This window comes from Hordeum vulgare, chromosome 6H, assembly GCF_904849725.1.
Source record: "Hordeum vulgare subsp. vulgare chromosome 6H, MorexV3_pseudomolecules_assembly, whole genome shotgun sequence".
NCBI lineage: Eukaryota > Viridiplantae > Streptophyta > Magnoliopsida > Poales > Poaceae > Hordeum > Hordeum vulgare.
The window spans coordinates 457,557,973-457,581,829 of record NC_058523.1 but is presented as its reverse complement, the minus strand read 5'-3'; positions in this window follow the sequence as shown (position 1 = coordinate 457,581,829).

The window sequence follows — 23,857 nt, the reverse complement described above, 5'->3', positions numbered from 1 at the left end:
TTACCGCGCATGGCAACTACTTTGTCGTCCTTCTTGAAGTTCTTTTTACCCTTGCCTTTCTTGAAACTGGTGGTCTTATTCACCATCTACACTTGATGTTCTTTCTTGATTTCCACCGCCGCTGATGTCAACATTGAATACAACTCGAGAATGGTCTTCTCCATCCCTTGCATGTTGTAGTTCATCAAATTATATAATGAACTCCCACTTAGATTGACATCCCTCCAGTCATCTAAGTGATACATGATCCATGTCGACTAGCCCGTGTCTGATCATCACGTGAGACGGACTAGTCATCAATGGTGAATATATCCATGCTGATCATATCATCCATACGACTCATGTTCGACCATTCGGTCTCTCGTATTCCAAGGCCATGTCTGTACATGCTAGGCTCGTCGAGTCAACCTAAGTGTTTTGCGCGTCTAAATCTGGCTTACACCTGTTGTATGCGAACGTTAGAATCTATCACACCCGATCATCACGTGGTGCTTCGAGACAATGATCCTTCGCAACGGTGCACACTTAGGGGAATACTTATCTCGAAATTTTAGTGAGGGATCATCTTATTTACTACCGTCGTTCTAAGCAAATAAGATATAGAAACATGCTAAACATCACATGCAAATCATATAGTGACATGATATGGTCAATATCATCTTGCTTCTTTGATCTCCATCTTCGGGGCATGGCATGATCATCATTTTCACCGGCATGACACCATTATCTCCATCATCATGATCTCCATCATTGTGTCTTCATGAAGTCATCTCGCCAACTATTACTTCTACTACTATGGCTAACGGTTAGCAATAAAGTAAAGTAATCACATGGCGTTGGATCTCATACAATAAATTAAGACAAGTCCTATGGCTCCTGCCGGGTGTCGTACTCATCGACATGCAAGTCGTGACTCCAATTACAAGAACATGATCAATCTCATACATCACATATATATCATCACATCCTTTTGGCCATATCACATCACATATCATACCCTGCAAAAACAAGTTAGACGTCCTCTAATTGTTGTTGCAAGTTTTACGTGGCTGATTTGGGTTTCTAGCAAGAACACTTCTTACCTACATGACAGCCACAACGTTGATATGCCAATGCTATTTACCCTTCATAAGGACTCTTTTCATCGAATCCAATTCAACTAAAGTGGGAGAGACAGACACCCGCTAGCCACCTTATGCAATAGGCGCATGTCAGGCGGTGGAACCAGTCTCACGTAAGCGTACGTGTAAAGTCGGTCCGGGCCACTTCATCCCACAATACCACTGAAAAAAGATTGGACTAGTAACGACAAGCAATTGAAAAAATCATCGCCCACAACTTTTGTGTTCTACTCGTGCATAGAATCTACACATAGACCTAGCTCGGATTCCACTATTGGGGATCGTAGTAATAATTCAAAAAAAATTCTACGAAGCACCAAGATTAATATAGGATATGCTAGCAAGTAGCAAGGGGTATAGCATCTTAATACCTTTGAAGATCGCTAAGCGGAAGCGTTACTATGAACGCGGGTGATGGAGTCGTACTCGTAGCAATTCAGATCGCGGAACATTCCGATCTAAGCGCCAAACAACAGCGCCTCCGCATTCAACATAGGTGCAGCCCAGTGACGTCTCCTTCACCTTGATCCAACAAGGCAAGAGGAGAAGTTGAGGCAGAACTATGGCAGCACGACGGCGTGATGGTGATGGAGTTTGCGGCTCTCCGACAGGACTTCGCCAAGCACCGCGGAGGAGGAGAAGAGGGAGAGGTAGGGCTGATCCAAGGGGAGGTGTGAAAGGTGCATGCATCCCTCCAAAAATCCTCTCTATATATAGGAGGGAGGGAGAGGGCGCCGACCAACCTAGGGTTTCCCTAGGTGGTGCAGCGGCAGCCTAAGAGGAGGAGGAGGGACGGCGCCATAGGGGGTGGCTTGCCACCCAAGGCAGCCCCCATGCCCAGGGTTTGCCCTCCCTTGCGCCTTGGGCCTCCTCCTAGGCATTTACCAGCCCACCAGGTACTGGTTCGCCACTCCTTTCAGTCCATGTAGCCCTCTGGGACAAGTGGACCCCTGATACCCTTTCGGTGATCCCGGTACAATACCGATAAACCCCGAAACTTTTCCGGTGACCAGAACTAGACTTCCCATATATAAATCTTTACCTCCGGACCATTCCGGAACTCCACGTGACGTCTGAGAACTCATCCGGGACTCCTAAAAAGCTTCGGTAACCACATATATGATTCCCATAACAACTCTAGCATCACCGAACCTTAACTTTGTAGACCCTACGGGTTCGGGAAACATGCAGACATGACCGAGACATCTCTCCGGCCAATAACCAACAGCGGGGTCTGGATATCCATGTTGGCTCCCACATGTTTCACGATGATCTCATCGGATGAACCACGAAGTCGAGTATTCACTCAATCCCGTATGCGATTCCCTTTGTCTACCAGTACGACACTTGCACGAGATTAGATCGTCGGTATCCCTATACCTTGTTCAATCTTGTTACCGGCAAGTCTCTTTACTCGTTCCGTAACACATCATCCCATGTCAAACTCCTTAGTCACATTGAGCTCAGTATGATGATGCATTATCGAGTGGGCGCAGAGATACCTCTCCGTCACACGGAGCGACAATTCCCAGTCTCGATATGTGCAACCGAACAGATACTTTCGGAGATACCTATAGTGCACCTTTATAATCACCGAGTTATGTTGTGACATTTGATACACCCAAAGCACTCCTACGGTATCCGGGGGTTGCACAATCTCATGGTCTAAGGAAATGATACTTGACATTATAAAAGCTCTAGCAGACAAACTACACGATCTTGTGCTATGCTTAGGATTGGGTCTTTTCCATCACATCATTCTCCTAATGATGTGATCCCGTTATCAATGACATCCAATGTCCATGATCAGGAAACCATGATCATCTATTGATCAACGAGCTAGTCAACTAGAGGCTCACTAGGGTCATGTTGTGGTCTATGTATTCACACATGTACGCCGATTTCCGGTTAATACAATTGTAGCGTGAACAATAGACAATTATCATGAACTAGGAAATATAATAATAACCACTTTATTATTGACTCTAGGGCATATTTCCAACAGATCGGACCCATCACAAAGTACCTCTTCCCATTGCAAGATAAAAGTTCAAGTTGGCCAAAAAAACAAATATAGGATAAGAAATACGAGGCTAGAATAATCAAGCATGGATATGTTTTCATAGATCTGATCATAAACTCACAGTTCATATGATCCCAGCATACACACTGCAAAAAGAAAGAGTTACATCACATGGCTCTCCAAGAGACCATTTGATACGTCCCAAACGTATCTATAATTTTTGCTAGTTCCATGATCTTTTGGGTGACAATGCTATATGTTTTGCTACACTTTTTTTTATCATTTTACACATATTTAGACTAACCTATTAACTGAGTGCACCCAGTGCCAGTTTCTGTCTGCTGATGTCTATTTTGCACGGGCTTTTACCCAATTTTCCGAAGCCCGAAAAATTCCACGAAAAATATATAAAAAATCAACTAACCAGAAGCTTCCGGATCACCGAAGATTGGCCAAACGGGGCCAGGGGCTGCCCAGGCGACCTGCTGGCGCGGCCAGGCCCTAGGCCACGCCAGGAGGCCGCCTGGGTGGGCCTCACCTCCTCCGGTGCCCTCCTCTGCCCTATATTTAGTCCTACGCGAGGAAACTCTTCGACAACTTCCAGAATCGCGAATTTCTCCATCGTTCCATCGCCGCAACGCTTCCGAGATCGGGAGCGTGAGGAGACCTCTTCGCGGCACCCTGCCGGAGGGAGGATTGACCTCCGGGAGCTTCTCCACCACCATGGACGCTGCCCGGACGTACCGTGAGTAGTCTTCCTTGGACCATGGGTCCATGACCAGTAGATATGTGATGTCTTCTCTCCAATCTTGTGCTTCAATGGTTAGTCCTTGTGAGATGCCCTACATGATCAAGGCATCTATGTAATTCTCTTGCTATTGCTATGCTTAGTTTGTTGGGATCCGATGGATTATGAGATTATGTTCAGATTGTTATGAGTTATATATTTGATTATCCTTTTATATTATGTTCCTTAGTGATTCATGCATGTTCTCCGTTGCTATTTATTCCTTTGGCCGAGTATTAGATTGTAACTCCAAGAGGGAGTGTTATGCATGATTGCGGGTTCATGCCCGTCGATGTCTAGCTTGAGTGACAGGAACATGAGACTAGGGGATGTGTTGTGGCCACTAGGGAGAAAACAACGGTGTTGTGATCACGGTTGCAAGGATTGTTTACCTTACGCATAGTTCGTTAATGCAGTTGTCCATTGCTTTGAGTTTACACTTTGGGTGGGACTCGCAACTTAATACCGGCGAGATGTTCTGGATAGATATCTCAAGGTGGATGATTAGTAAGTAGATGCTAATGAATAAACGGTCTACTTGTCTTGGCGTACTGCCCATTACTATTGAACCTCTTACTATCAAGTAGCATAATTAGCATTGCGGTGCGTTCATAATTCTGTCAATTGCCCAACTGTGATTTATTTACCCAAGCATAGTTGTTTATCGTCTTTTGGGAGAGAGACATCACTAGTGAACATCATATGACTCCGGTCCATATCACCATCATTGGTTACACCTCCATCATTTACCGCTTTCATTTACTTTTCTGATGCAATCACCATTACTTTCCTGTTTGTGTTTTGATCCTTCGCAAACTACAAGGTCGGAGAGATTGACAACCTCTCTGTACTTGTTGGGAGAAAAGTTATTTGTTTTGTGTGTAGGTCCACGTCTTCTGCTTGACAGGGGCAGCGGACACCTACTTGTTGATCCTAGGAGTCCTTTTGGTTCGATAAACCTTACAGTTTCTGTGTGAGGGAAAACTTGCTGCTGACTACATCTCAACCTTCCACTTGGGGTAACCAATGAGGAGCGAGAAATATATACATCATCTCGTCATCAAGCAAAGTTTTCTGGTGCCGTTGCTGGGGACTCCAGTCTTCAAGATAGGGGAGTTGCACGATATCCTTTACCTTTGCTTTTTAGTCTTGTTAGTTTGCTTTCTAGTTTTTGTTTTAGAGTCTTATACCAAAAACCACAAAAAAATTAGTTGATTTGCTCTTCCTTGTTGCCGCTGCTATGGGTTCCACTGAAAACACCAAGTTGTGTGACTTCACTAGTCACACCAATGATGACTTTATCTGCACTCCTATTGCTGCTCTCGCCACTGGAGCCACGTCCTATGAGATTAAACCTGCTTTACTGAACCTAGTTATGAAAGATCAATTCTCCGGTGCGGGAGAAGATGCTGCTTTGCACTTGAACAATTTTGTTGAGCTCTGTGATATGCAAAAATATAAAGAAGTAGATGGTGATATTGTTAAACTTAAGATTTTTTCCTTTCTCTTTGAGAGGAGTCAAAGTGATGCTTCAATCTTTGCCTAGGAATAGCATAGATTCTTGGGATAAGTGCAAATATGCTTTTATTGTGAAGTATTACCCGCCTGCTAAGATTATCCAGTTAAGATGTAACATTATGAATTTTAGGCAACTGGATAATGAACATGTTGCTCAAGCTTGGGAACGTATGAAATCTCTTGTTAAGAATTGCCCTACACATGGCTTGGATGGTTATCCGAACTTTCTATGCAGGATTGAACTTTATCTCGCGGAATCTGTTGGACTCGGCCGCGGGAGGAACCTTTATGTCAACTACACTTGGTGCTGCCACAAAGCTATTGGATGAAATGATGACAAATTATTCTCAATGGCACACCGAGAGAGCTCCAATAGGTAGGAAGGTAAACTCTGTTGAGGAGATCTCCTCCCTTAGTGATAAGGTTGACATGATCATGACTCTACTTACCAAGCAAGCTCCTATTGATCCTCATTATATTCCTTTAAATTCTTTGGTTGCTCAAGAAAGAGAGCAAGTTGATGTTAATTTTATCTCTAGGAACAACTTCAATAATAATGCTTATAGGAGTAATTTTGGTAGCAATCCTAGACCATTCCCATCCAACAACTATGGGAATAGCAACACATATAGTTATACTCCTAATGATAGAAGAATGCCTAGTTATGAAAAACTCTTAGAGATAGAGAAGGCTACAAAGGATTATATGCACACCCAATATGAACAAAACAAGGCCTTCTCGAGACAATGAGATGAACATTCTTCTATCTTGCAAAACATTGGAAGACAACTTGAGAGCCTGAATAATGAGATTTCCAATCTCCAAACTAGGCTCACCACCATGAAGACCCAAGTCTCTAATATGTCTCACACACAGGCCACTTTGATAAATCAAATGGCGGCCAAACCCGAAGTGGTGGTACCTCAAGAAGAGGAAGAGAGAATTAAGAGCCTTCCTACACACACTACCATTGCTACTATACAAGTTGTTGAGGATCTCAAAACTTTTAGCACCCATCACACTCCTAGTCCCAATGGACCTATTAATGGTGATGCTAATACCTCAACTAAAGGACAAGAACGTCCTTTGAATTTAGAGACTACCAAGAGAATGAGCTTAAATGACATTACTACCACTTTAATTAATGGTAGTAATCTTGATTTTGACAATTGTAGTCTTTCCGAAGTTATCACCTTTTTGCAAAGAATGGCTAAAGACCCTGCTACTTCTTGACCTTGCGTTGGTTTTTCCCTTGAAGAGGAAAGGGTGATGCAGCAAAGTAGAGATAAGTATTTCCCTCAGTTTGAGAACCAAGGTATCAATCCAGTAGGAGTATCAAGATGAGGCACCAATGAACCTGCGCAAAAACAAACAAACTTGCACCCAACGCGATAAAGGGGTTGTCAATCCCTTCACGATTACTTGCAAGGTGAGATCTGAAGGTGATAAAAGGTAAAAAGAAATAAAAGTGCAGCAAAGTATTTTTGGTATTTGTATGTAGATTTGAATATATGTGTGTAAAATAGACCCGGGGGGCATAGTGTTCACTAAAGGCTTCTCTCATGATAGCAAGTATTACGGTGGGTGAACGAATTACTGTCAAGCAATTGATAGAATCACGCAAAGTCATGACGATATCTAAGGCAATGATCATACATATAGGCATCACGTCCGAGACAAGTAGACCGATACTTTCTGCATCTACTACTATTACTCCACACATCGACCGCTATCCAACATGCATCTAGTGTATTATGTTCATAACAAACGGAGTAACGCCTTAAGCAAGATGACATGATGTAGAGGGATAAATTCATGCAGTATGATATAACCCCCATCTTTTTACCCTTGATGGCAACAAGACGATGCGTGCCTCGCTACCCCTTCTGTCACTAGGTGAGGACACCGCACGGTACGAACCCAAAACCAAGCACTTCTCCCATTGCAAGAATTATAGATCAATTTGGCCAAACGAAACCCATAACTCGAAGAGAATTAGAAGGATATGAAATCATGCATATAAGAAATCAGAGGAGACTCAAATAATATTCATAGATAATCTGATCATAAATCCACAATTCATCGTATCTCGACAAACACACCGCAAAATAAAGTTACATCGGATAGATCTCCATGAAGACCAGGGAGAACTTTGTATTGAAGATCCAAGAGAGAGAAGAAGCCATCTAGCTACTAGCTATGGACCCGAAGGTCTGTGGTGAACTACTCACGCATCATCGGAGAGAGAATGGTGTTCATGAAGAAGCCTTCCGTGTCCGAATCCCCCTCGACAGGGCACCAGAACGGTCCCCAGATGGGAACTTGCGGAGACAGAAGCTTGCGGCGGCGGAAAAGTATTGTCGTGGCTCTCTCCTTTGGTTTTGGGATTTTTGGGAATTTATAGGTGAAAGAGGTAGGGCAGAGGAGCCACGGGGGGCCCACGAGCCTGCTAGGCACCCCCTAGGGCGCGCCTAGGGGGCTCGTGACCTCCCACGAGACCTCCTGCCTTGGTTCTCAAGTCCTTTGTGTATATTCTGTTATGGAAAAAATCATCCCGCAAGTTTTATTCCGTTTGGACTCCGTTTGAAATTCTTTTCTGAAAAAGGTCAAAAACACAGAAAAAACAGAAACTGGACTAGGCACTGAGTTAATAGGTTAGTCCCAAAAATGATATAAAAAGACATATAAATGCATATAAGACATCCCAAGTTGATAATACAATAGCATGGAACAATCAAAAATTATAAATACGTTGGAGACGTATCAGACCCCCACACTAGTACACTCAATATTGCCTTCACCGAGTATATTACCAATGCTCTTATCAAATCTAGGGAGGAGAAGCTCAAGCTAGAGACTTCTATTCCTAGAAAACTAGAAAATGGTTTGGATCCTATGGTCAAAATTAAATTGAATAATATCTCTTGTTTGCATTGTGTGATGTTGGAGCTAGCGCTTCTGTTATGCCCAAAAGAATGTATGATATGCTTGATTGGAAACCTTATGATCCATGTTATTTTCGTGTTCGTGTTGTTGATTCTTCCATAAAGAAACCTTTAGGGAGAATTTATGATGTGCTTATTATTGTCAATGATAATTATGTGCCCGTTAATTTTCTTATTATGGGCATTGAATGTGATCCTTCATGTCCAATTATTTTGGGACGTCCTTTTCTCCGCACCATTGGTGCTATCATTGACATGAAAGAGGGAATCATTAAATTCCAATTCCCCCATAAAAAGGGAATAGAAAACTTTCTAGAAAGAATATTAAGTTACCTTATGAGTCCGTTACTTGGGCAAGTTATTCTTTTGGAGTTAATAATACTTGATGTTCTTGCATTATGCCTAGCTCAAAGGCATAAAAGAAAGCGCTTGTTGGGAGGCAACCCAATTTGTTTTTACTTTCTGTTTTAGTGGTCTTGATGTGTGTTACTACTGTAGCAACATCATTGTATCTTTATTTTCAAGCTTTGTGCCAAGTTATAGCCTTCGATTGGAAGAAAGTTCAAAAATTGTGACATGCTGTCGAGAAATAGATTATGTCTGCTTGACGGAAAACTTCACCAAAAATCACCAGATTGTCTTTTTGATATGAATTTTTTTGAAAGCATGCTATATATAATTTCCTTTCTGGCGTCTGTTCTGAGTTTTTTGATTTGAGTTGCAGAAGTGCCCCGAATAAATTGTTTACTATCTGTTGTTCTATTTTTCACAGATTCTGGCATGTTTTGCGTTTTCATTGTTTTGCAAATCCTAAGATTACTTTTTATTTGCAAAAACCTTTTGGAAATCATGAGAAGCAGTAGATTATTCATGGATTTTTTTTATTTCTAGCAGGTAATGAATTATTTTATTAAGGGTACTAACCACTCTAATCAACTTATGATGAGTTTCGTATGAAGGGAGTTTTCAAGTATGCGATGGGAGATGATGAAAGAAGATACATGAGTGTCAAGCGCTCAAGCTTGGGGATGCCCCCATGCACCCCAAGAAATATTCAAGGAGACTCAAGCGTCTAAGCTTGGGGATGCCCCCGTGCATCCCCTTCTCTATCAACAATCATCAGTTCGTCCATCTCTATGCTATATTTTTATCACTTCATATGTTATGTGCTATGCTTGGAGCATTCTACTCTTTAATTTTTTGTTTGTTTTAGTTTTTCTGGCTGGTCATAACAAGTCGGAACCTAGCCTACCTTGTTTGCGAGAGAAACACGCTCCATTCCACTCTAGAACACAACATAGGTTTTCATGCTTATCTTTTCTGTGTGTTCTTCATCTTTCTATAGCTACTGTCATGCTTAGCTCTTAGTTTTCATGCTTATATTTTTAAGAGCTTTTATTTAGGTTGCTTTTGGAACTCTCTTGAGTTATCATGCTTATCTTGTTTAGAGAGTTGGCTCGTTGCACTGAGTTGTGTGTCTTGCATCAGTAGGTAACCGAGGTTGCTATTTAAGTATAGTAGTAACTTGCAATAGTTTTGAGGTATTGATTTGACCAATACTCTACCAAAATCTTGAGCCTATTAGTGATAGGTGTCGTATTTTGGGAAACCCGTGTGTTTTTCAAAAACTAAAAATTAGTTGAGAACTCTAGCTACTAAATTGATCACTAACCTATGGAGGGGTTGGAATATATAGAGTACCCTCACGTTACCATGAGTCGAGGATGCGCAAGGATAAACAAACCCTCAAACACTCCTCCTCGGGGTACTTGTCTCTTTCTGAATTTCCTAACTAGATAGAAAGTTACCGATAATAAGTGTATGAGTTCTTCGGACTAATGTGAGTATTCTATTGTTGGCACTTCCACCATCCATATTTTTCTAGCCTCTTCGGTACCGTGCATTGCCCTTTCTCACATTGAGATTTGATGCAAACTCCGCCGGTTCATCCAAACCCATGACATGATACGCTCTGTCATACATAAGCCTCATTATATCTTTCCTCAAAACAGCCACCATACCTACCTATTAAGGCATTTCCATAGCCTTTCCGAGATACATTGCCATGTAACATCCACCATCTCATGACTTGATCTTTATGTCATACATGCTTTTGCTTGATCATAGAGCCGCATGCTAGTTGGGCCTTGCCCTTATTACTGCTACATGATGCGCTAGTGTCATTGCATATCCTGCTACACTGGAAGAGGCATGCATTTGCATACATCATGATAGTTTTCACTTGTCTTTATGTTGAGTACTTCTTATAAAGTGTGATGATTTTTCTTTTTATTCTTGTAAAACATAGAGTGTTGCCCTTAAGATAGGAAAAGATCCCAAAGAGGACAAACAAAAGATCCCAAAGAGGACAAATGAGAGATAAAAAGAAAGAGCCAAAGAGGCCACAAAAAAAGAAATAAAAAGAAATAAAAAGAGAGAAGGGGGCAACACTACTATTCATTTTGAAAGATCCACACTCGTACTCCATTGCTATATTTGTACTACATAGAGGTTATCATTCATGCATAACTATGTGGGGACCCTTACACTATAGAACTTGGTTTGAATATTCCAATGATGAGCCTCCTCAAATGAGCTCTAGGTCTTCATGAGCAAACAAGTTGGATGCACCCCCACTAGTTCCATTGGAGAGCTTACCTTAGCTCATATATGCATCCGTTACATGGAAATCCCTACTCCTCACATCATATCTATCATTTGGCTTTCTCTTGCCTATGGTTGTCCATCCTAAGTGCCAACATATCTTGCCCATCATTATTCTATTTCGCACCTTTTTGTCTTCCTTCCCCATCATTATTCTATTTTCCATCCTAAGTGCCAACATATCTTGCTTACGCTCATCGACTGCATGAGTGCTCAAAGTTGAAAGGGAGAGGGTCATTTTGACTTGTGCATGACTAGTGTTCTGGGATGAGTCAAAATAAGATTCCAAAGGAGACCAAGTGTGAAATTTTAGTAGATTGAGTTCTCAATTAAAAATATTTTATGATCTCAACCCATGTCCCACCTCTTGCATGCAAACACCATTTGGAGACATTCGAGTCATGGACAGCGAGAGCTCTTGCACCTTTATGTTCTTACTTTGCTAATCTCAATACTAGATATGGACTCTTGCTTGTTATTGTCTTGAATTGAATTGCATATCTCACTTGCTTTACTTTGTAATTCTTATATGTGTTCTAGCATGTCACCACAAAAATTATTGTGTTATCATTTATCTACTCAAGGACGAGCAAAAATTAAGCTTGGGGATGTTGATACATCCCAAGCGTATCTATAATTTCTACTTGTTCCATGATCTTTTGGGTGACAATGTTATATGTTTTGCTACACTTTCATATCATTTTACACATATTTGGACTAACATATTAACTCAGTGTATCCAGTGCCAGTTTCTGTCTGCTGATGTCTATTTTGCAGGGGCTTTTACCCAATTTTTGAAAACCTGAAAAATTCTAGGAAAAATATATAAAAAATCAGCGAAACAAAAGCTTCCGGATCACCGAAGATGGGCCATACGGGGGCCAGGAGCTGCCCAGGCGACCTGCTGGCGTGGCCAGGCCTTAGGCCGCACCAGGAGGCCGCCAGGGTGGGCCCCACCTCCTCCGGTGCTCTCCTTTGGCCTATATTTAGTCCTTCGTGAGGAAACCCTTTGACAACTTCCAGAATCACGAATTTCTCCATCGTTCCGCTACCACAGCGCTTTCGAGATCGGGAGCGTCAGGAGACATCTTCCCGGCACCCTGCCGGAGGGAGGATTGACCTCCGGGAGCTCCTCCACCACCATGGACGCTTCATAGACGAACCGTGAGTAGTCCTCCTTGGACCATGGGTCCATGACCAGTAGCTATGTGATGTCTTCTCTCCAATCTTGTGCTTCAATGGTTAGTCCTTGTGAGCTGCCCTACATGATCAAGGCATCTATGTAATTCCCTTGCTATTGCTATGCTCGGTTTGTTGGGATCCGATGGATTATGAGATTATGTTCAGATTGTTATGAGTTATATATTTGATTATCCTTTTATATTATGTTCCTTAGTGATTCATGCATGTTCTCCGTAGCTATTTATTGCTTTGGCCGAGTAGTAGATTGTAACTCCAAGAGGGAGCGTTATGCATGATTGTGGGTTCATGCCCCTTGATGGCTAGCTTGAGTGACAGAAACATGAGACTAGGGGATGTGCTTTTGCCACCATGGAGAAAACAATGGTGCTTGTGACCACTGTTGCAAGGATTGTTTACCTTACGCATAGTTCGTTAATGGAGTTGTCCATTGCTTTGAGTTTACACTTTGGGTGGGACTCACAACTTAATACCAGTGAGAAGTTCTGGATAGATATCTCAAGGTGGATGATTAGTAAGTAGATGCTGATGAATAAACGGTCTACTTGTCTTGGCGTACTGCCCATTACTATTGAAGCTCTAACTATCAAGTAGCATAATTGGAATGGCGGTGCGTTCATAATTCTGTCAATTGCCCAAGTGTTATTTGTTTACCCAAGCATAGTTGTTTATCGTCTTTTTGTAGAGAGACATCACTAGTGACCATCATGTGAATCCAGTCCATATCACCATCATTATTTACACTTCCATCATTTATCGCTTTGATTTACTTTTCCGTTGCAATCACTATTACTTTCCCGCTTGTGTTTTGATCCTTTGCAAACTACAAGGCCGGAGAGATTGACAACCTCTGTGTACTCGTTGGAAGCAAAGTTATTTGTTGTGTGTGCAGGTCCACGTCTTCCGCTAGACAGGGGTAGTGGACACCTACTTGTTGAACCTAGGAGTCCTTCTGGTTCGATAAACCTTACAGTTTCCGTGTGAGGGAAAACTTGCTGCTGATACATCTCAACCTTCCACTTGGGGTAACCAACGAGGAGCGAAAAGTATATACATCATCTCGTCATCACCATTGTATTGAGAAACAAAACGAGAGAGAAATCCATCTAGCTACTACCTACGGACCCGTATGTCTAATATGAACTACTTACGCATGATCGGAGGAGCACCAATGAGGATGGTGAACCCCTCCGTGATCGTGTTCCTCTCTGGAACGGGCTCTAGATTGGATTTCGTAGTTGTGGAACTTGCGGCGGCTGAAATAGTTTTTCGTCGACTCCTCTAGGGTTTTTTGAATATTGAGGTATTTATAGAGCTTGGAGGCGGTGGAGAAGCTTCCGAGGGCTCCACTAGACGTGAGGCTGCGCTGTGTTGTCTAGTGGGCTCCGTGGGCCTTGACTGCAGCTGATTATTGGCCCCTAGTTTCCTTCTGGTCCAAAAAAATCTCCGTAAAGTTTCGTGGCAATTGGACCTTATTTGATATGAATTTTCTGCCAAGGAAAAAACAACATAAAACAACAACTAGCACTAGGCACTATGTCAATAGGTTAGTGCCAAAAATGATATAAAATTGCTATAAAATGATTATAAAACATCCAAGAATGATAACATAACAACACGGAACAATTAAAAATTATAGATACGTTAGAGACGTATCAGCATTCCCAAGCTTAATTCGTGCTCATCCTCGAGTAGGTAAATGATAAAAATAGAATTTTTGATGTGGAATGTTGCGTCACATGTTCATCATATTATTTTTATTTTAGCATGGACACATGGACTTGTAGATGATGCAAAGCAATAGTCTATAATTTGACATGAAGATTTCAACTCTCAAGCATATCAACAAGCAACCAAGTCTTTCAAAATATTAACGCTAAAGAACGCTATCCATAGCCCATCATGCTCTATCATTGATCCATTCATGCAACACACTCAAATATTAACTACATCCAATGATCAAGTGTGATAATGGTGTTCCTTATTTGGGGCTTTATAAGAGAAGATGGAGACTCAAATTCAAAAATAAAATTTTCATAAAGTAAATAGATAGCCCCTTCGCAAAGGGAAGTAGGGATTTGTAGAGGTGCCATAGCTCAAAGTTTAAAACTTAGAGATAATTTTTTTAGGGTGCCATGCTTTTCCCGTCAACAAGAATGACTAAGAGTTTCCAATATCCTCCATGATAAACAAATTATAGGAAAATTCCTTTTTGCACCATTCTTTCACATTCCACGGCTAGCCGTATCCACGGGTGCCGTCCATACCAACACTTTCCAAGGTTTATTTGACAACATAAAATATTTTCGTTTTCTTTTTGGGACTAGGCATCCCTATTACCACCATACTATCGTACAACGACAAGTGAATAAACACTTATCTTGAGAATAACCAATTTAACATGGAAGATACCAGCCACCCCTAGCCGGTTCATGAGCGCTACTAGCACACAAAACATAATTTTGTTTTGAATATTAGAGTTGTAACTTGTAAATTTACTTGGAACGACATTGAAATACCTCATATAGGTAGGTATGGTGGACTCATTTCTCACAACTTTGGGTTTACGATTTGGATGCACAAGCATTATTCCCGCTTAGTACAAGTGATGGCTAGCAAATGGATTGAGAAGCGCCCTACCGAGGAACAAAAATCATCATAATTCAACATTGAACATAACTAACATCGAATAATGCAGCACAAGTAGGATGTAATTTCATAGCATAACTATTGACCTCATGTGCATGCATAGGGAATCACAAACCTTAACACAAATATTCTTACTAGAGCATAATTACTCATCAACATAACTCACATATTACTATCTTCGTATCGCTAAACTATTGCAAAGAATCAAGATTAATATCCAATGATGTTCATGAAAGTTTTTATTATATCTTCCCTGGACATTCATAACTTTGGGACTAATGTTCATTTACAACAAATTGCCAATGCAAATAACAAGCTCTCAAACAAGTATAAGTGAAGCACGAGAGCACAAGTTTCTCTAAATTTTCAACTCTCAAAATTATATAAGTGAAGCAAGAGAGGATTTCTTCAAAATTTTAGCAACTCACAAAATAATATAAGTGAATCATGAGAGTAATTTTCTTCAAAATTAAAGGACCACCGTGCTCAAAAAGATATAAGTGAAGTACTTGAGCAATTCCGTGGCTCAAAAAATTGAAGTGAAGCATAAAGAGCGATTCTAACAAATTATAGCATAATTTGGATCTCTCAAATGGGTGTGTCCAGCAAGGTTTATTGTGACAAACTAACCAGAAAATAAAGCAAATACACAAATAATACAAGAAGCTCCAAGCATAACTCATGATATGTGACGAATACAAATATAGCTCCAAGTAAAATTACCAATGGTTTCGAGAAAAAGAGGGGATGCCTTTTGGGGCATCCCCAAGCTTAGCTGCTTGGTACTCCTTAGATATTGCCTTGGGGTTCCATGGGCATCCCCAAGTTTAGGCTTTTATCACTCCTTATTCCATCATCCATCGTGATCACACTGAAAACTAGAAAACTTCAATCACACAAAACTCAACAAAATTTCCATGAGATCCGTTAGTATAAGAAAACCAAACTTTACTATAGGTATTGTTGAAAACCTATTACAATTTTGTTTTTGCATTATACCTACTACATTATAACTTTACCATAGAGTCATTAAAATAAATACATAACGCAAAGAAAACATAATTTGTTAAAAACAAAATTATGTGTAAAGATTCGAAATTTACTTATACTTATGTAACTCAACAAATTCTGAAAAATTAGGACAACGTAGGTAATTTGTATGTAAATGTTGTGTAAAACATTGAGACAGTTTTGACGTTTGTGTGATTTCTAGGAATTTTTCTATTGGACCCAAAAGTTTCTGTTTTACAACATGATTAAAGCAACTAATACCCCGCATGATCCCAAAGGCTTTGCTTGGTACAAACACTAAATAAAAGACAAAAAACACAGTCATAAATGTAGCAAGGAACAGAAAACAAAAGTGAAGATAAATTTTATTCATTGGTTTGCCTCCCAACAAGTGCTATCATTTTACGCCCCTAGCTAGGCATGCATATAGGATAGATTCAAGTGATGTCGCCCTTAGTTTCCAGCTCCTCAATAAAAAATCCCTGATTTCTTAGAGATTTGGCATGCATATTTTAAAAAATCACACTCTGAGGGATAGAGTTAAAGAATTCATTCATATGAGGAGGTTCATTCAAGTTGAAGCGAGCCCTAATCATCTTAGGATCTACGTTGTTGCTAGAAGAGGCATCCTTGTTCTTGGGAGTTTGGGTAGTTTTCTTGCCAAGAGGAGCTTTCGAAAAAAATTCAATGGAAGAAAAATCTAGGATCAAGTTACTAAATATTTCCTCTAATTTATCAATTCGAGCGGGACTCTCTAGTTCCCTTTCAATAGTTATGGGTTGTTTCTCTTTTAGCATCTTAATAACATCCCCCATCCTTGAGCGAATATGATTAATAAGATCTTGCACCTTTTTATCCAAATTTTCAACATGTTCTTTGGTAAGAATTTTCTTTTCAATAACATCTATCCTATGCATAACATAATCAAGCATTAAGAACGTTTCATTTATAATGATTTGTGGAGACCCCAATAGTCCATCGCATTGAGAGCATGAGTGGACGACCAACTCAAGAAATTTCCCCCGGTGATAGTATCAAGGACAAATATATACCAAGTAGTAATTCCCACATAAAAGTTTCAAAGAAGAACGATAGTAGATTGCTTGTGTACAGATCTATCATGAGCATTGCAAATCCTATACCAAACATCTTTCAAACTTTCTCCTCCCCTTTGCTTGAAATTGAGAACTTCAATCTCATGGGTACTCGTAGTGAGGAATGAGTTTGCCATAGCAATAAGCAAATAAAATATCCAGCAAGAAAACGGCAAGTGAAAGATGGCAAATAAAAAGGCAAATTTTGTGAAGTGGGGGAGAGGAAAACGAGAGGCAAATGGCAAATAATGTAATTGAAAGGAGATGAGATTTGTATGTAGGAACCTGATAAATCTTGACTTGATCTTCCCCGACAACGGTGCGAGAGATCTTATGACTCCTTGCATGTGCGTTGGCCTCCCTCCAAGCTTAAAGGGTGATGTAGCACAGCGATAACAAGTATTTCCCTCAGTAAAGAAACCAAGGTATCAATCCAGTAGGAAGAACCACAAGACTAAGTAAGCATCACCTACACACAAATAGCAAATCCCCTCAACCCAACGCGTAGAGGGGTTGTCAATCCCTCATGGGTAAAGTAAGGATAGATTGATTGATGCAAATAAGAGTGATAGCAAATAGAACACAACAAGGTATTTTTGGGTTTTTTGTTACTATAGATCTAAACAAAAGAGCAAATAAAGTAGAAATCCAGATAGCAAAGTAGAGATTGCAAATAGATGATGTGAAGTAGACCCGGGGGCCGTAGGTTTCACTAGTGGCTTCTCTCGAGAAAATAGCAAATGGTGGGTAGACAAATTACTGTTGGGCAATTGATAGAAAAGCAAATAATTATGACGAAATTCAAGACAATGATCATGTATATAGGCATCACGTCCAAGATAAGTAGAGCAACTTCTTCCTACATCTACTTATATTACTAGACACAACGACCGCTATCCAGTATGCATCTAGTGTATTGAATACATGGAGAAATGGAGTAATGCCTTAAGAACTATGACATGATGTAGACAGGATCTATTCATGTAGGAATAGACCCTGTCGTTTTATCCTTGATAGCAATGATACATGCGTGTCATGTCTCTTTATGTCATTGAGATTGAGCACCGCAAGATCGGACCCATGACAAAGCACCTCTTCCCACTGCAAGATAAAAGATCAAGTTGGCTAGACAAAAACCAAATATAGGAGAATAAATACAAGGCTATAATAATCAACATTGAATATGTTTTCATAGATTTGATCATAAACTCACAATTCATCAGATCCCAACAAACACACCGCAAAAGAAAGAGTTACATAATATGGATCTCCAAGAGTGTCGGGGAATGTAGTAATTTCAAAAAAATTCCTACGCCAAACAAGGATCTATCTATGGAGAAACCAGCAACCAGTAATGGGGTAGAGCATCTCCATACCTTTGAAGATTGCTAAAAGGAAGCGTTACTATGAATGCGGTTGATGGAGTTGTACTCGCAGTGATTCAGATCGCGGTGGATTCCGATCTATGTGCCGAACTACATCACCTCCGCCTTCAACACACGTGCAGCCCGGTGACGTCTCCAACACCTTGAACCAGCAAGGATGAAGGAGAAGTTGAGGGAGAGAGCTCCGGCAGCACGACGACATTGTGGCGGTGGATCTACGTGTATTCACGCGAAGCTTCTCCAAGCTGCGCGGAAGAGGAGGAAGAGGAACTGGGCTGCCTGAGAGAGAGGGAGAGATTTCTGTGTCTCCCCAAAGGTCAAACCGTCCACTATATATAGGGGGAGAGGGAGGAGGCGCCCCTTTAGGCTTCCCACCCCCAAGGGGTGCGGCAGCCCCATCTAGGGCTGGTGGTGGCGGCTAGGAAGGGAGGAGGAGGGTGGTGCACCTCAGATGGGCCTTAGGCCCATCTGCGTTAGGGTTTCCCCCCTTTCCCTCTCTACCTGCGCCTTGGGCCTTGGTGGGAGGAGCACTAGCCACTCCGGGCTGGTTCCCTTCCACCTTTTGGCCCATGCTAGCCTTTGGGGCTGGTGCCCCCTCCCGGTGGACCCCCGGAACCCTTCCGGTTGACGCCCGATACATTTCCGACGTGCAAAACCACTCATCCTATATATCAATCTTCACCTCCGGACCATTACGGAGCTCCTCGTGACGTCCAGGATCACATCTGGGACTCCAAACAACCTTCAGTAACCTCGTACACTATTCTCATATAACCCTAGCATCATCGAACCTTAAGTGTGTAGACCCCGCGGGTTCGGGAAGCATGTAGACATGACCGAGACACTCTCCGGTCAATAACCAACAACGGGGTCTGGATATCCATGTTGGTTCCCGCATATTCCATGATGATCTCATCAGATGAACCACGATGTTAAGGATTCACTTAATCCCGTATGCAATTCCCTTTGTCTATCGGTGATACTTGCCCGAGATTCAATCGTCGGTATCCCCATACCTTGTTCAATCTCGTTACCGGCAAGTATCTTTACTCGTTACGTAGCACATCATCCCGTGGCTAACTCCTTAGTCACACTGAGCTCATTATGATTATGTTCTACCAAGTGGGCCCAAAGATACCTCTCCGTCACATGGAGTGACACATCCCGGTCTCGATTCGTACCAACCGAATAGACACTTTCGGAGATACCCGTAGTGCACCTTTATAGTCACCCAGTTACATTGTGATGTTTGATACACCCAAAGAACTTCTACGGTATTCGGGAGTTGCACAATCTCACGGTCTAAGGAAAAGATACTTGACACTAGAAAAGCTTTAGCATACGAACAACACGATCTAGTGCTATGCTTAGGATTGGGTCTTGTCCATCACATCATTCTCCTAATGATGTGATCCCGTTATCAATGACATCCAATGTCCATGATTAGGAAACCATGATCATCTATTGATCAACGAGCTAGTCAGCTAGAGGCTGACTAGGGACACATTGTGATCTATGCATTCACACATGTATTACGGTTTCCGGTTAATACACTTATAGCATGAATAATAGACAATTATCATGAACTGGAAATATAATAATAACCACTTTATTATTGCCTCTAGGGCACATTTCCAACAGTCTCCCACTTGCACTAGAGTCAATACTCTAGTTCACATCACTATGTGATTGTAATGAATCCAACACCCATACAGTTCTGGGTTCGATCATGTCTATCTTGTGAGAGAGGTTTATTAGCCAACATGTTTGAACCTTTCAGGTCCGTGTGTGCTTTAAAAATCTCTATGTCTTTCTATAGATACTGCTACCTTTCTCTATTTGGAAGTATTCCAAATGACTGCTCCACTATACGAATCCGTTTTACTCCTCAGAGTCATCCAGATTAGTGACAAAGCTTGCATCGACGTAATCCCTTTACGATGAACTCTTTAATTACCTCCATAATTGAGAAAAATTCCTTAGTCCACTATTTTCTAAGGATAACTTTGACCGTTGTCCAGTGATCCATTCCTGGATCACTCTTGTACCCCTTGACTGACTCATGGCAAGGCACACTTTAGGTGCGGTACACAACATAGCATACTTATAGAGCCTACGGCTGATACATAGGGGACGACATTCGTCCTTTCTCTTTCTTCTGCCGTGGTCGGGCTTTTGAGTCTTACGCAATTCACACATTGCAACACAGCCAAGAACTCCTTCCTTTGCCTATCTATTTTGAGCTCCTTCAAAAACTTGTCAAGGCATGCATTTTGTTGAAAGTTCTATTAAGCACTTTGATCTATCTCCATAGATCTTTATGCTCAATGTTCAAGTAGCTTAATCCAGGTTTTCCTTTGAAAAACTCCTTTCAAATAACCCTTTATGCTTTCCAGAAATTCTACATTATTTCCGATCAGCAATATGTCAACCACATATATTCATCTGAAATTCTATAGTGTTCCCACTCACTTCTTTGGAAATACAAGTTTCTCATAAACTTTGTATAAAACCAAAAACTTTGATCATCTCATCAAAGTGTATATTCCAACTCCGAGATGCTTGATCCAGTCCATCGAAGGATCGCTGGAGCTTTGCATACTTGTTAGCACCCTTTAGGATCGACAAAATCTTCTAGTTGTATCACATACTCCCTCCGTCCGGTGAAAAGTGTGCATATAGATATTTTAGGACAAATTATGAATTGGGGTAAAAAATGCATTGGAAAGGTGCAAGCCACCATCTCTCTCCTCTTTAATTATCCAACCCCCAATGAGCTCAGTGCATGTAGAAATTAAAGAGATAATGTGTAGAATGTTATTGGTCTTGATTACCGTGTGATGAGAGAGAAGTATTTCTTTCTACTTTAAAGTGTATTGGAAACATAAAAGTACACTCTTTTGTGGACAAATTTTAAGACCAAACGTACACTCTTCACCGGACGGAGGGAGTACAACCTTTTCTCAAGGAAACCATTGATGAAACAATATTTTGACATCCTATCTGCAAAATTTCATAAATGATGGAGCAACTGCTAACATAATTCCGACAAAACTTTCAGCATCGCTACGAGTGAGAAAGTCTTATCGTAGTCAACTCTTTGAACTTGTCGGAAACATCTTTGCGACAAGTAGAGCTTTCTTAATAGTGACTTTTCACCATTATTGTCTAACTTCCTTTTAAAGATCCATCAGTATTTAACAATCTTACGACCATCAAGTAGTTCTTCCAAAGTCTGTACTTTGTTTTCATACATGGATCCTCTCTCAGGTTTCATGGCCTCCAGCCATTCATCGGAATCCGGGGCCACCATCGCTTCTCCATAGCTCGTAGGTTCATTGTTGGGCAACAACATGACCTTCAAGATAGGTTACTGTACCACTCTGGACTAGTACGCGTCCTTGTCGACCTACGAGGTTCGGTAGTGACTTGATCCGAAGCTTCATGATCACTATCATCAGCTTCCACTTCAATTGGTGTAGGCGCCACAAGAACAACTTCCTGCGCGCTGCTACACACACTAGTTGAAGTGATGGTTCAATAACCTCATCAAGTTTCCACCATACTCCCACTCAATTGTTTCGAGAGAAACTTTTCCTTGAGGAAGGACCCGTTTCTAGAAACAAACACTTTTGCTTCCGGATCTAAGATAGGAGGTATACCCAATTGTTTTTGGGTGTCCTATAAAGATGCACTTATCTGCTTTGGGTTCGAGCTTATCAAACTGAAACTTTTTCACATAAGCATCGCAGCCCCAAACCTTTTAAGAAACAACACCTTAGGTTTCTCTAAACCATAGTTCATACGGTGTCATCTCAATAGAATTATGTGGTGCCCTATTTAAAGTGAATGCAGTCATCTCTAATGCCTAACCCATAAACGATATTGGTAATTTGATAAGAAATATCATAGTATGCACTATATCTAATAGGGCACGACCATGACATACGGACACACCATCAGACTATGGAGTTCCAGGTGGCATGAGTTGTGAAACAATTTTCACGTGAAACTATTTTCACATTGTCTTAAATGTTTACCAAACTCGTAACTCATATATATATGTTTACCTCCATGATCACATTGTAGACATATTATCCTCTTGTCACAATGATCTTCAACTTCACTCTGAAATTACTTGAACCTTTCAGTAATTCAGATTTGTGTTTCATCAAGAAAATACACTAGTATATACTCAAATCATCTGTGAAGTAACAAAATAATGATATCCACTACGTGCCTCAGCACTCATTGGACTGCACACATCAAAATGTATTATTTCCAACAAGTTACTTTCTTGTTTCATCTCACAGGAAAATGAGGTCTTTAGTCATCTTGCCCATGTAGCATGATTTGCATGTCTCAAGTGATTCAAAAATCAAGTGAGTCCAAACGGTCCATCCGCATGGAGTCTCTTCATGCATTTATACCAACATGCATTGTTTGCATGTCCCAAACGTTTCAAAAAAAGAATGAGTACAAAGATCCATCAGCATGGAGCTTCTTCATGCATTTTATACCAATATGAATCAAGAAGAAGTGCCACAAGTAAGTGGTACTATCATTACTACTATGTATCTTTTGGCAACAATATTATGAACATGTGTATCACTACGATCGAGATTCAATAAACCGTTCATTTTAGGTGCAAGACCATTGAAGGTATTATTCAAGTAAACAGAATGACCATTATTCTTTTAAATGAACAACCGTATTGCAATAAACATAATCCAATCATGTCTATGCTCAACGCAAACACCAAATAACAATTATTTAGGTTTAACACTAACCCCGATGGTAGATGGAGCGTGCAATGTTTGATCACATCAACCTTGGAAACACTTCCAACACACATCATCACCTTGCTTTCAGGTAGTCTCCGTTTATTTCACAACTTTTATTTCGAGTTACTAACACTTAGCAATCGAACTGGTATCTAATACCCTGGTGCTACTAGGAGTACTAGTAAAGTACACATCAATATCATGTATATCCAATATACTTTTGTCGACTTTGCCAGCCTTCTCATCTACCAAGCATCTAGGGTAGTTCCCCTTCAATGACTGTTCCCCCCTTTTCAAAAGCACTTAGTCTCGGTTTTGGGTTCAACCTTGGATCTCTTCATAGAGCAGCAACTGATTTGATGTTTAATGAAGTATCCCTTCATGCCCTTGCGCTTCTTGAAACTAGCGGTTTTACAAACCATCAACAATTGATGCTCCTTTTCGATTTCTACTTTTGCGGTGTCAAACATCGTGAATAGCTCAAGGATTATCATATCCATCCCTTATATGTTATAGTTCATCACAAAGCTCTAGTAGCTTGGTGGTAGTGACTTTGGAGAACAATCACTACCTCATCTGGAAGACTAACTCCCACTTGATTCAAGTGACTTGTAGTACTGAGACAATCTCAGCACATTTTCAACGATTGAGTTTTTTCTCCTTACTTTGTGGACAA